Source organism: Mauremys reevesii, linkage group 14 (genome assembly GCF_016161935.1).
Source record: "Mauremys reevesii isolate NIE-2019 linkage group 14, ASM1616193v1, whole genome shotgun sequence".
NCBI classification, from domain to species: domain Eukaryota; kingdom Metazoa; phylum Chordata; order Testudines; family Geoemydidae; genus Mauremys; species Mauremys reevesii.
The window spans coordinates 33,442,593-33,455,373 of NC_052636.1; the positions used below are offsets into that span (position 1 = coordinate 33,442,593).

General features: G+C 46.7%; 1 non-coding gene across 1 annotated transcript; it reads left to right on the forward strand.

The window, feature by feature from the left end:
- The first annotated feature begins 253 nt into the window (after window positions 1-253).
- On the forward strand, window positions 254-335 carry TRNAS-GCU. The gene has a single exon. It is a non-coding gene; the product is annotated as a tRNA-Ser (tRNA).
- The last annotated feature ends 12,446 nt before the right edge of the window (window positions 336-12,781 follow it).

Genomic DNA, 12,781 nt, shown 5'->3' on the forward strand with positions numbered 1-12,781 from the left:
TAAAGTGATTTGCAACCCACCATCATCCCAAACTGGTCATTTTGGGGAAGCGGCCCCATCATGCTGCATAGCTAGGCAGAGTAGGGGTGTCTGTGCAAACACGGCCTGTTCCTGAAGTCTTCCCCCAGCTCCTCACTAGATGTGAGGGGGGAGCTCATTCAGCCCCTGCTTACGCTTCGTATTTAAAAACGTCTTAGTGTCCCTATCTCTGCCAGCCTTAGATTTCTCCTCCTGTCCCTGTTTTAGCAACTTAGATGAGGTGGCCGAGTGGTTAAGGTGATGGACTGCTAATCCATTGTGCTCTGCACGCATGGGTTCAAATCCCATCCTTATCGGATGTATTTAGTCTTCACTCTCCTTTATAGACAACCATCTCCCCCCTTCGTACAATGACAGATCCAGCAATGTTGCTTCTTGCAAACAAAAGCCTTCTCAGAATCTCAGCTGCACCCCCTGCTTCAAATAAAATGTCTAAATCCCAGATTTCTAAAAAAAAAATTCTCTAGTCCTGCATTATTTAGTTTTTATCTCAAAAGGGAACAGCCTCATAATTTCCCCCTAACACCCTGGGACCTCCCCAGATAATTACAATACCTCCATTCTGAGCAAGGTCACAACAGTGAACCAGAGCTAGTGTCTAGGCCAAGCTGGTCTGAAGGAGGCAACTCAACCATCTTCTCTTGGCAAGGTCTGACTGAGAAAACAAAATTCCCCAAACTGAAAATTTTCTGCTGAAAAACCACTACTAGTCTGTTTGGGGACTTTGATTGAATGTACTATTATTATTCTCTTCTGGTTTCTGAATCAGTTTTGTCATCCAGGTGTGTTTCCAGCTGTTGAGTTGTGGGGGAGAGAGGCCAACTGATAATGTCTCTACCCCCCCTTTCATAGTTTCTTCCAACTGGCTAGGAAGTACCTTTGCTAGGATGTGAGCAAGCAGTGTCCATTGTCGCTGTGCTATCTCGGAGACGTCTGCATTGTACATGGTTCCTGGGATAGTCCTTGGCAGTGTGGATCCCAGCAGCGGTCTGGCTCCTCCCTTGTCACACCTGAAAGGCTGGTGGTGGGCATTTCCCAACCTCATCTCAGTAACACACACAGAACAAAACTTCCCAGCCAATGCTACACACACAATCCAACACAATATTAATGTTCAACAGACCAAGACTTTTGAAATGACACCTGACCAGGCAGACTTTGTACAAACCGTATCATCATTATATGAGAGTGGTGAATATGGGGCTTCCAGGGTGCTGCTTTGAGTACAGTGTGCCACCCATTGGCTGACATTGCAATGGAGACGTACCCTTAGAGTCCATCTCTCCTGGGATAAAGATGGCAGCATGGCTGGCCTGGACCATCTGACCTCATGAAGCTAAAGCTGAGAGGCTAAAAACTGTGGTGCAGATATTTGTGTTCACACTGAAGCCTGGGTTCAGAAACCTTCACCCCTCGTGGGGTCTCAGAGGGTGGGCTCAAGCCCATCTGTCTGCCCTGTAATTTTATACTCTTGCAGCCCAAGCCCCATAACCCTGAGGCAGCTGACCCGGGCTTTGCGACAGGTGCCCTGGGTGTGTTAATTGCAGTGCAGACATAACATTAGGCTACGTCTCCAGTGCAATGAAACACCCATGACTGGCCCGTGTCACGTTAATCAGGGTCATGCGGCTTGGGCTGTAAAGTTGCAGTGTCCGTGTCTCGGCTCAGGCTCAGTCCCCTGCTCCAGGAGCCCAGAAGGTTGGGAGGGGGTTTAGCAAGTGGAAATGGTAAAACCGCAGGGGAGTATTACCCTGGACTCATGGCATTTCTCCATCGGTCTGTCTGCTCTGGGGCAGGGACAATGACACGTCCTGCTGCATTCGTCATTTCAAAGAGCGGTTTAGGATTTTCATTCTCAGACACGGTGCACAAAATAGGACTCAACCCTTGGCATAAACTAAACGAGCTGCCCACAGATTCTGGCAGCCACCATGAGCATTTGGTGTGAGAGCTCAGACCTGCCCCTGTCCCAGAGGAGGAGGTTGTCTGAGAGGACTGGACCACGGTCCTATCAGCTCCTAACTCCCAAACTTTCAGTAACTCTATCCTCAGTGCCTGTGAGTGTAATTTAAACCATAAGAAAAACCACACTAGGCTAGACCGAAGGTCCATCTAGCTCTGAATCTTGTCTTCTGACAGTAGCCAGTACCAGGTGCCCCAAAAGCAACTCAGTAAGGTACCACTGGAACTTGAACCCAGGATCTCCTGTATACAAAACAGTGGTTTTAGCCAGCTAAGCCATGGTGCCTAGAGTTGCTGAAGGGATCATGTCTGCACACACCTGACTCTCTGCCAACCTCCATCTGGGCCTGACAAGCTTTGCTGGTGTTTGGATTCAGTAAAGCAGAGGAGCAGGTGAAGTTTTACTCCCAAGGTTCTTTGGACAGGTCTACACTACAAAATTAGATCGGTGTAACTACATTACTCAGGGTGTAAAAAATTTACCTCCCTAAGCAATGCAGTTATATCAGCCTAACCCCGGTGCAGATAGCGCTGTGCCAACAGGAGGGCTTCTTCCATCAACATAGCTTGGGGAGGGGCTTGGTTAGTGAAGATGAAGAGAATAGGTGGCTCATGGCTCTTGCATTTGGGGAGGCTGGGTGTGAGCGCTGGAAGCTCCCTAGAAGTGGGGGGCCCATTGGTGCCCAGACCATGGCACTGCCCCCCCACCCTTCTCTCTCTGAGGCCGCACCTGTGCTCCCCCCTTGCTCCTGTTTGGCCACTTCCCACCCACCTCTCTTCCTCTTTGGCTGAGGACAGCTGATCCACCTCTCGCTCGCTCCTCTCCTCCCCCAAGGCCTTCCTGCCTGCTGCTCGTGCCTCTCCACCCCCTACCACACGGTCTGCCCACCAGCCGCCACCACCACCTCTCTGACCCGTCACTGCAACCAACCCTGCCCACCACCCACACCTCTCTGCCTCTCCCTTGAGACCTGCCCTGCACCACTTGCACCTCTGTGCCCCTCCCCTGAAACCTCCCTGCCCACTGCCCCCACCTCCAAGACCTGCCCCACCCCTGAGACCCACCCTGTCCACGTCTTTCTTCGGTCGTCTGTTGTTATTCCATGAAACATCAAGAATGGAATAAAACGCTGAGTTTACTCCAGGGTGAGGAACGACAGGAGCCACCCAGCCCCTGGCAATGCTGCTTTAAAGTGATTGAATTAAACCGCAGTTGCAGGTCCACAATATGCCTTGTGTCACCAGAGCACATCCACGCTAGCATCTCTTGGATCGCCAGACAGCAGTGCACTGTGGGTAGCTATCCCACTGTGCAACAGGTGCAGGGTGATTTGAGAAGGGTTTGCGATGTCTCAGAGGATGGCATAGCATCACACGATACAGGTTTCTCCATCCCATTGTTCCATGGGCATCCTACTGGATTGCGAGCTGCTTTTCAACTGCAGTGTGGAGACTGTTTGTGTGTGGGAGAGACAGTGTGTGTATTGGGGAAGAGTGAGTGTGTTGAGATAGGTAGGAGCGGATCATTATTATCCCTACTTGAAAGAGAGAGAAGCTAAGGCTGAGAAAGGAGAATTGACTTGTCTTAGGTCACACGCCCAGGCAGGGGCAGAGTTGGGAATAGGACCCAAGAGCCCTGATTTTCAAACTAACCCTCGGATCTTGAATTTCAGACATTGAATGACCTGAGTAAAGTGCTCTCAGATGAGCTCCAGACCAACAACAGTGCACAGTAATTATTCAGCAAGTATTTGAGGAGAACTGCAATGTTAGAGAGAATCATGAACTGCTCAGAGACCATTAATGCAGAGAAGCAGTAAAATTTATCAAACACAGAACTGGTTCTGACTTATTTCCTTGGTCTTAAAAGAGAACATAAAGGACCTGAGTCTCCTCCCTGTCAATAACCCCCTGCTCAGCCAATCAGGGTAGAGACTGAGGACAGGAGGCTGAGGGTTCTCACCAGAGAGCCCAAAGGATGGCCCAGGTCACCGGTGGGGATCACTGCCCGAGCACTATTTCAGCCCCACATTTTTGGATGGACCTCCCACAGTGAGAGCTGCAGAGCACTCCCCCGCAATACACACACACACACCTCTCCTAATGTTGGGAGGGGAACAGGAGAAAGGACAAAAGAAGCAAGAGACGAAGAGAAAGGAGGGAGGGACGGAGGGAGGAAAAGGTGAAACAAAAACAACAAATCCTAATGTCCCCGGTGATTATAAGGGACAAAATCCCAGGTGCGCCATAAACTTCTGCCTGCTTAAGCTCGTATTTTCCATGCCTAGAATTCAACTGTCACCAGCTGGATCAGACTGAACAGGTTTCAAACCTCCAGGAGGCTCTTGCCTTCTAAACAGGGATGGCTGTTTTCTAGTAAAATCACTAAAAGGGAAGGAGAAAACTCAAAAGAGGTTCCTCCTGGCGCTCACGTCTGTGAACCCGAATACTCTCTCAGTCCTCAAAGAGAGACCTGGAGAAGGAGACTTGCTGAAGCAAAGCCACAGGGGTCTCTGAGGTTTCCCTGGCCCCTCGCCCCTGTCCTGCCTGGCTGATGTCAGCATCTCTCTGTGAGGTCACCACCTCCCCACCACCTTGGACCAATAGGCTGAGGTCCTGCAAAAGGCCTTTGTGATGTCACTGCCACACCCCTCCCTTGCTGGGCTAATGTCCTGCCCCTGGCCAGGCACTTTGGAGGTTTGAGCTACTCCCTGTGGATCACCCCACTCAAGGAGCGTTCGTTCTAGGCAGCAAGCTGGCTAGACAGGGAAATGTCAGACGCTGCTCCCAATGCTACACTCAGTTTTTCAGAAATTAGTCGACTTTACGGCCAGAAGAGACCATTAGAGCATCTAATCTGACCCCCAGTGTATCACAGGCCTCCTGTAGGACACAATAGCAGGTGAGGGTGGGGGGCTGAGGAGGCGAGTGGGCAGGCAGTGGCAACGGGGTGGCTGCGCGGACAGCAGGGACGGGGGGGGCTGAGGCGGCGAGTGGGAGGGGCTGGTGAGCCAGCAGCAGGGGACTGAGGAGACGAGCTATGAGTCAGTGGCTGACCTGTTCTGCTGATCTGGTCTGGCTCCCAGCCCCTCTCCAAGGGTTGCAGCTGTCTGGAGGTGCTGCCTTCCTCAGTCCCACCTCATTCACTCCACAGGCAACTGATTACCAAGTGGGGGGAAGATCTTATTCTACTTCTAGCAAAAAGACAGTTTTCTTTTACCTTAATTATACTATCTTAGGGGCCCGCTATAACTTATTAACAAGGTTCAATACCACCGTTTTGGCAGGACGGTGCTAGGGAAGGAGGGTTTGTTTCCACGGGGCGGGTGGCGCTTGGGGATTGTTTCGGGAGGGGCTTGGCGCTGGGGGTGGTGTTCAGTGAGGCCGGGGGGGTTTCATCCCTGAGCTGTTTTCTTTGGAGTAATATTGCCCTCGCTGCTTTACGAGTTGTGCAGGCCTAGACTACTCCACAGACTCTGGACTCAGCATTCAAGTATCCTGCAGTCTGAACTTCGCATCTGATACATTCCCTCATTGGCTACCATTGTTTGCCCAGCATGGAAGTGCTTCTTGTCCAACAAGGCAGCCAGATTGAGACCCAGAGGCATGGAATGGCTCTGAAGGAATCAGCTGTTTCTCTCTGTGCTTCATCTAACTTTGGATTCAAATGGTAAAAGACAGTTGTGCCCAATTTAATCATGGCATCCTTCAGGAGTGTGACCAATGCCACTTAACTAGGGAGCAGGTTCTAAAAATAGTTTACCTGGGCCACAGGTCACCGTAGCTTCCATCTCGGGGGTGAAAATCAACCACTAGTACCTGCAATTTTTGCCTGAGTTCTTGTCAAATCTTTGACCTTACTTGGAGTAATTTGACACTTCTCTGGCGTAGAATTCTTCACCAACCGCACAACAGATCAGTAGCGACAGTGAGGTACAACTCCCCCAACTATGCCTTTTTATTTCTTTAATCTGGTGGCACAGATTTAAATTAGGGACTAAATTCAGGTGCGACTTAGAATCCCTGTAAGACAACAAATGTCAGGTCTCTATTAAAAACAGGTATCTTTCTGCAGCTATATCACATTCAACAAGGATTTCATTTTCTACACATTTGCAGCATCTCCCAGGGGTGAGCTGATGAGAAAAGTCACTTCTATGTTTCCCATCTCTACCTAGATAGGGATTGTATTTCCCAAATAATAGGCAACATGCAGCTAATGAGGAAGGAGATCTCTTCAGGAGCGACCTGCAGGGCCTAGCCCACAACTGCTTTGGGAGCCCAGTGCATGGGCACTTTGTTTAGTTACAAGTTATTTACGAGGGAATCCTCTTCCCAGCCCTTTAGAAAAAATACTGACCTAACCAACTGCACAACAGGGGGATTGGGATGGTGATGGGGAACAGGGGAATCCCTCTGATTTACCCCATCTTCTTCTGTTGTTCCAGAGGGTGAAATGACATTTTCCCCTATCCCTGCCCTGTTCCTGCTCTTTGTTATAGTTCAATATATTTTAAGTGAGAAAAATGGTAGTAAAAATATCTGCTCTCCAGCACAACCTGAACCAACATCAGAGCAACTGGGAGTGAAACAACTTCTTCCCCAAGAGTGAACTCGATGACTAACAATGGCTTTGAAATGGGGGAACAGTATAACCGGGATGCTCAGGGTTTGTTTAGACTAGGGAAAGTGATGGAGTTTAGGTCAGGTCAAGGGGGAAGCTAATGCCAACCACTGCACCTGGGCTGCATCTGCACAACAACTATAATTGTCTTTTTACACCAAGATCACTAACTTGAGCAGCCAACGCCATGTACAGCCCTAGTGGATGTCAGGCACAGGTAGTTTTAGCCTCAGTGTAGCTTGTTGGAATCAAACCTCTCCCCCATCAGGAGCTGACGAACATTCCTGGCTGGAGGGACACACACTCCTTCGACTCAAAGGAAAGGAGTTGATAGAAAAGATCACAGGACTGACCCCAAAGAAGGGAATTAGCAAATGTGATTAAAAAAAAAAATCGTTCTCCAGCCCTAGTCAAGGGATTTATAACAGTTCTCTCTTATGTGGATTTTCTGATGTATAATAAGGTTTGAGCTATGATGGAAGCTTTTCCCACACTCAGGGCATGTGTAGGGCCTTTCCCCTGTGTGGATTCTCCAATGTATGATAAGGTTTGAGCGCCGCCCGAAGCTTTTCCCGCACTCGGTGCACGTGTAGGGCGTCTCCCCTGTGTGGATTCTCTCATGTCTGATAAGGTGAGAGCGCTGCCCGAAGCTTTTCCCACACTCGGTGCACGTGTAGGGCTTCTCCCCTGTGTGGATTCTCTGATGTCTGATAAGGTGAGAATTCTGATTGAAGCTTTTCCCGCACTCAGGGCACATGTAGTGTGTCTCTTCCAAGTTGATTCTGTTGCGTGGAATAAGGTCTGAGTGGCTACTGTAGTTTTCCTCTGGCCTCTGCTGAGTCTCACAGGCTTTTGTGTTTTCTGGGAGTGCACAACTCCTGGAAACATTCCCTTTGGATCTTCCTGATAACAGCCAATGTGGATCTACTTGCACAGTGTCTTCCTGCTGGGGTTTCTCCTCCTCGTTCTCACTCGCCAGGCCATCGCCGGATGGGAGACAGAGAGAATCCAGACATAGGTCACTCCCTGTGCCTGAGAAAAAGGAAATGTCAGAGAGAGGAATGGAAAAAGGGATGAACAAACCAAAATATATGTGGGAGAGATCAAACATATCAGGTACTGATTTTCCCCAAACCCTTCCACAGAGAAGAGAGGAAGGGATCAGTTCTGGGTCCTCATTGCACCATAACTCTCAGGGGAAAGTGAGATCAGGGAGGGACCTGCTGCCAGTTGTCAGTCAGAATAGGAGGGAAGCTATGAGTGACATCTGCCATAATGATTCCACATCTGCAGGGAACAATCCGGAACTTGAAGAGCTCACAGGGTCTTTGTAGGGCATCCCAAATGTTTCCTGCATTCCTAAGCAGTTGCTGAACCAATTCCTCACCTGCAAAGGCAGCTCTTGGGACCACTTCTTTCTCAGAGCCCTGGAGGTCCGGGACCCATGGCTCTTCCCCTTGTTCCAGCTGCGAGAGCACATCAGGTTTGGAAACTGGAAACCCTACTGCAGGCAAAGAAAACACGGGAGGTCAGTGGAATTTGTGGGATACTTGTCACAAAGAATATTCCATAGTTTTAACCCCATCTCATTTTTAGACAGTAACATCTGTAGCTCTCAGGATTCATCTGCTTGCCTGCATAAATCTCTCTTTTCTTATAAGTACGGTATTGTGATAGGTTTATTAATTCATATTAAAAATACATTTGGCTGTAATGCAAGAAACCTACAGGCCAAAAACCTGCATTTTAAGCTAAAGCAAAGTTAGCATAGCTACATCCTGTGCCCTTTTACCCAGAAAAGCAACTGTTTTTCCTATACCCAAATAAAGTGTCTATGCTTAGGTCTAAGACCCTTTACCTAGACCAACAGACAATGAAGAATAGCAAAGGGGATTTTTCAAAGTTGTACTCACAGACTTAACAAGTACCCCACAAGTGCGCAGATACATCCATACGCACACACATACTAGCCTATGGAGTAATTTCTATGGGGGAAGACTGAAATTTGGGCATAAGAGGAAGGATTTCCGGTATTTATTTCTATAAAAAGAGGTCCTCACTATGGTATCCCCATCCCCACCTACTCCTTCTCTACACTTCACCATCTTCAGCTACGTATTCATGCTATCCATCTACAACAGCTATTAACCAGTAATAGGCGCACTTATTTTCTTTTCAAACTTTAAGTTCAAAGGGACTCGGCTAAGCTTGGTCTCTCTAAACTTTATTTTAATTTGTGTATTAGATTATTTAGTTGAGCTAAAAAGTAAATTCCAAAGTAGCTTTGACAGCTCTTTGCATTAGTTTCCCTTGCAAGAGCTGTGAAACCAAAACCGCCAGAGGCGAGGCCAACATCCGTTTATCAAAACAGGGTGTGAATATTAACCAAAGTTTGCAGCACATAATATTGTATCATCATATGTATCTCTTGAATAACAGTAATACAATTGTAACTCTGTAATTCTACCTGTTTTACAATTTACTTACTATTTCATTGAGTTTAATAAAAGTTGTTATGACTATATCTGTCTCACTGTGAGCTTCCTGTCATACCCGAAGGTCCCTTTATCAATTCTGTGGAACCTGATTCGAAACACCAACTTTTATCTTCTGATCAAACAAATTGGTGAGCCTAAACCCATATTAATTAATATAAATGATTACGTATTATTATTAATTAATTAAAATAATTACAATACACATTAAATTAAGTTGATAAATCAAATCAACATTACTCACACACCCCAAATAAGGCTACGCATCCCAAGGCCATCTTCCTTGGCTCAAAGTGGCAGGAGAGTTACTATTATAACAAATCATATTCACTACCTTAGTGCCTAAGGACCAACTAACAGTGGGTCCCCATTGTGCTAGGCAAAGTACAAACAGAGAACAGTAGATGGCCCATGCCCTGAAGAATTTACAATCTAAATCAGGGGTAGGCAACCTGCGGCAGCGAGCTGATTTTCAGTGGCACTCACACTGCCTGGGTCCTGGCCCTGGTCTGAGGGGGCTCTGCATTTTAATTTAATTTTAAATTAAGCTTCTTAGACATTTTAAAAACCTTATTTACTTTACTTACAACAATAGTTTAGTTCTATATTATAGACTTATAGAAAGAGACCTTCTAAAAATGTTACAATGTGTTACTGGCACATGGAACCTTAAATTAGAGTGAATAAATGAAGACTCGGCACAGCACTGCTGAAAGGTTGCCGACCCCTGATCTAAATAGACAGGACAGACACAGAATGGGGGAAGGGCTAGAACCCACTGTTAGAATAGAGATATTCAGGCCTGCCTGTAAAGCCTAGACTTTAAGAACTTAGGGGTATTTTTATCACTTTGTCTTTATACCCCTGTAACTAGCTAAGAATCAAAATCTCAGTCCGCCTGTGTCTGGGCCTTCTCTCACTGTGACAGTCTGAGGCCTTGTTCTTAGGCTAAGGCCTTTGGCTAAGCAGCAGGGGCAGCCATAAGCTGGGAAGTGAAGGGTCACATCCTCACATCCCAAACCAGTCACACTGAAATAAGGTGCTATTGGGCTGTTAGGAAGTCGATCCTGTCCTGATAGCGCCCATCACCACCAGATAAAGAAATAGATCTTAAGATGGTTAAAGAAAACTTAGTTTGACAGCAGCCTGTCTGGCAAGAAATCCCTTATCAATGGTTGTGGTTGTGAAACCCTCATTTCTGTATTGTTCTATCTTTATGGCTACCACTTTTACTTGTTAATCAGTCTGGTTCTCCAATTGTTTCTGTCTGCTGCATAATTAATTTTTCTAGGTGTAAGTTCATTAGGGCAGTGGAATATGCTTGCTTGGAAATAACCCCAATAAACATCGCATTATCTGTGCTTCAGACTTCTGGTCTTTCGCTGCTTGCTGTCTGCGTGACAAGAACCAGGAAGTGGGAGGGTGAAGGAAAGCCCTCTAACAAATGGACATGACCTGATAATCAAGAGATAAGCCTTTAAGGAAGGTTTTAATACACTTTGGAACGGATCAGGGATTCCCATGAGGACTGAGAGGGAGCGATGGTAAACACGCATTTAGATCCTTTTCTTGTTTTATATATTTTCCCCATAAGGCTGAACCTCTGGCACTGTCATGGATCCATAGGATCTCTGCAATGCCCTGGCTTTTAAACAGTCCTTGGGAGGTGCCCCTTGAGTGCACTAGACCCCCAAGGGCTCCCACTCTTCCACAAGGACAGGCCACTTAGCTTCAGCACCTGAGACTGAGCCACTTCCTCAGTGCCCTTCCTCCACACTCCTCTCCACTTCTTCCCATTACTCTCAGCCAGCACCACCTGCCGGCACCTTGGGAGATTCTTGTGTTCCCTCCTCGTCTCTCACAACCTCATCCCTCCCTGCTGCTGTTAGCTCTAACCCTGCACACACCCTCCCCATGTCCTGGCACCCCAGAATTATCTACTCCCCCCTTCTCCTCCCCTCCCACAGCTCTGTTCTCCCTTCATCCGTGGGGTCCTGAATGGCAACATTATACGCTCTCCTATCAAAATAGGAGCTCATCTGACTGTCACACAAGCCATGCATGAGTCATACACCTATTTACTCAATTTAGAATTCTACAGGTGGCGTATTTTCCTCTTAAAATGAGGAAAAGGCATGAAAGCTGCAGTTATTAATGTATCCAATAAGGATACATACAATGCAATTTTAAAATGACTGACGGCACCAAAAAGGCACATGACAAAAATGATACTAGTGGGTGGGAGATAAGGCAAAAAAAGGGGGAGCAAGGAAACTTGTCAAAACTTGTGTGACAAATAAAGGTATAACGTTATCACTACTCAGGTTCTTTAGAGATCCCACAGCTTCTAATAACCCAGGGGACAGGACTCCTTACCCAGCGAGGTCACAGTCTCATAGTTCTGCTGCATGACATCCCAGTAGAGGGCTCTCTGAGCGGGGTCCAGCAGAGCCCCCTCTTCCCTGGTGAAATACACAGCCACCTCCTCGAAGGTCACCGGCCCCTGAAAGAGAAAGAGTCCAACACTCAGGACCTGCTGCCCCACTCACAGCCCCACTGTTCACAGAACAGCAGCACCAGGTAAATGGAAGCTCCGGGAGGCACATGTTAACAGTCCCACCTCACCTTGCTTAGAGCAGCCAGGTGGCATCAGAAGGTGGAAAGAGAGAACTTTGCGTCTCCCAGCTGACAGACGGAGGCAGGGTCATCACATTTATCACATAGCTACTAACCAGAGCTTAATATAGGAGATGGGGCAGGCTCTGGACCCTGCTGTTGGCTCCCTGGTTGGAATCCCAACTCTCTCCAAATAAAATATATGGAAGAAAGGGGAAGTCAATAGTAAAGAATTTAAGTTCAAAGGTCAGAATTGTAGAAAGCTGGCAAGGGAAGCTATCAGAAATCAATGATTAACCAATGAAAATAAGAAGGAAGTTTTTAAAAGTACAAAATTAATCCTAACAATGGTAGTGGTACATTACTAGATGGAAATGGCAGAATTATCAACAATCATGGAGAAGAGGTAAAAGTGTTCAATAAATATTTCTCTCCTGGATTTGGAGAAAAACAGATGATGTAACTCATATCATAAGATGTTGACGCTGACAGTCTTTCCATTTCAACAATAACTCACAAGGACGTTAAACAGCAGCTATTCAAGTTAGATGTGTTTAAATCAGTGGGTCCAGATAACTAGAGTTTTGAAAGACCCGCTGGAGGAGCGTGGTGGACTGTTAATTTTAATTAGGACTTGGAACACTTGGGAAATTCCAGAAGACTGGAATAAAGCTAATGCTGTGCCAATATTTTAAAAAGTATAAAAGAGATGACGCAGCTAATCTGAAATCGATACTGGGCAAAAGAATGGAGCAGCTGATACTGGATTTCATTAATAAAGAAAGGAGAGTAATGTAATTAGTATCCATTAAAAAGGTTTAGACACAATAGATTCTATCAAACTAAGTGGATATCCTTATTGGATGAGATTAAAAGTTTGGTTGCAGCTAATAGTACTGATGTAATATACGTAGGCATATGAGTTGCTTCAGCACAATATTTTGACTAGAATGTACAAAATACACACGGCATACATTAAATAGATTAAAAACTGGGATTTTAAATAGGGAACCATGGTTGAGTGGATTTCTTTCTAGGGGTTCCG